Raw genomic sequence first — 2,002 nt, 5'->3', positions numbered from 1 at the left:
CCTGTAAAACCAGTTTATTGACTCTGGCCAAATCCTGGAGTGCTGACCCTATTTACATTTTCACTGACATCCTGCCATGCTTTTAACTTCTTTCATTTCTTGGGGTCTCAGAACAGCAGAGACTCTTCATGCCTGAAGAAGAGTGACTGCACCCAAAAGCTTGCCAAGAACTTTTTTCTAACTACTCAGTTGGTCTAATGAAAGATCACATCTACTCAAAGAACCTCACCTGCCTATGTCCTTAGACCAACACGGCTACAACCGAAAACCCAGACCCCCTTTGAATTGCTTTATCTGCGTTAACTGTGCTTCAGTGAAGCTGCTTTTTGGCTGGGGCCCTCCGGCCCTGGATGAGGGTACTGGCAGGGCTGGGTGGTAAAGGCTGTGGGTTGGAAGTGAGAGGCACCCCAAAGCATGACATATCAGTGACCATGCTCTTTTTGATTGAGCAATTTTATTTTGTTTCTTTAAATTTTCATACAGTCAGACATGGTTTCAAATTGTCTTCCTCTACTGAAAGTCAAGGTACATCTGCACCACACAGCCCCCCTCACTGCCCCTGCCCCCGCCCCTGGTGGTGTGGAGCAGGGACTTCTGGCTGGCAGTGACTGGCTTTTGGGGTGGCCAACACCAAGGCTATATGCTATGGTTCATGAGGCTGCAGTTTGTTCCTTGAATTCCCAGGTCCTTATTCCTGCTTCCTGGTTCCTTTTTCAAAGGTAACCTATACCCAATAAAAGCTTTTTATTAATGAATTACACATTTTAAAGAGAGAGAATTTCATTAGCTATGCATTTTTACAAAATAATATATAAACTAATATCCTGCATCCACCATGCCTGTGTACCACCAAGGGACTCTCCTGGACATCTCTGACCAGAGTCTTGTGCAGCCCAAAGCATAGCCTGATTGACAGCCCTCCATGCACACTATAATAAGTATATGGTCTTGAATAAGGAATTTCTTTTGGGTTGGGATTAGAGATGGAACTCCTTCTTAGGACCCCCCACACCATGCCTCTGTGCCACTGGAGGACTCTCCCAGACATCTCTGACTAGAGTCTTGCCTGGCCCAAAGCACTTTGTTTATGCCAGGCTACCAACTCACAGCCCCACATGCACACTATACTAAGTATATGGGCTTGAATAAGGAACTGTTTTTTGGGCTGGGATAACAGCAGGAAATCCTTCCTGGGCCAGCTCATATGGTCAGGAGAGTCCTCAGTGCCAGAGATATGGTGTGGGGTGGCCTTAGCTCTGGGGTGTAACGGCAGTGCATGGGAGGGTAGAGATGCACCCAGCTCTGTGGTGCAATGGCTACATAATTCAGTGTATGGGAAGGACTGAGATACGCCCCAGAGCTGGGTGCAATGGCCACATATAACAGTTTAGCATAGCCCTCACCATACACTGCCAGGGCCCTTCACTCCTGATCCGCAGCCCCCTACCCTCCCAGGAGCAGTATGCAGTGGGTCCCAGAATGTCCAAAGCCCCGAGCTGCATTCAGCAGCTCGGGTTCTTTCTGACCCCACTCTTGCGTGAAGCTGGGCAGCTCAGTGTGCAGATGACACATAGAGGAGCCTGGAGGCATTAGCAGCTGAAGCTGCATCTAGCAGCTGAGGCATTGATAGCTCAGTGGTACAGCTTTCTCCTGCTACCTGAAAACCTGGGTTTGATTCCTGGTCAGGGCACCAGAGGGTTGAATTGCCTACAAAAGGGAATCCCCATGGGAGGAGGTTACCTTCACCTCTTTTACCCCACCCCACTGGGGTGCCTGTTTCTCAAATTTTGTGGGAATTGTGCCTCATATTTTGTAAACCCTGTGCTTCAAGTCTCTTGTTGATTTGTCTCTGTTATACGTATATGTTCACCTAAAATCCCTTTGACTCCCCTCTGCTTCCCTGGTTCCTCTCCCTCTCCTGGGTGCCCAGAGTGGGGGTATCATTATCTCCCAGGGCCCCCTTGCCTCCCACAGATATGTTATATTCTACCCTGTTCTTTCC

Source organism: Alligator sinensis, unplaced genomic scaffold (assembly GCF_000455745.1).
Source record: "Alligator sinensis unplaced genomic scaffold, ASM45574v1 scaffold387_1, whole genome shotgun sequence".
In the NCBI taxonomy this organism is placed as follows: domain Eukaryota; kingdom Metazoa; phylum Chordata; order Crocodylia; family Alligatoridae; genus Alligator; species Alligator sinensis.
This window is presented reverse-complemented; position numbering follows the sequence as displayed.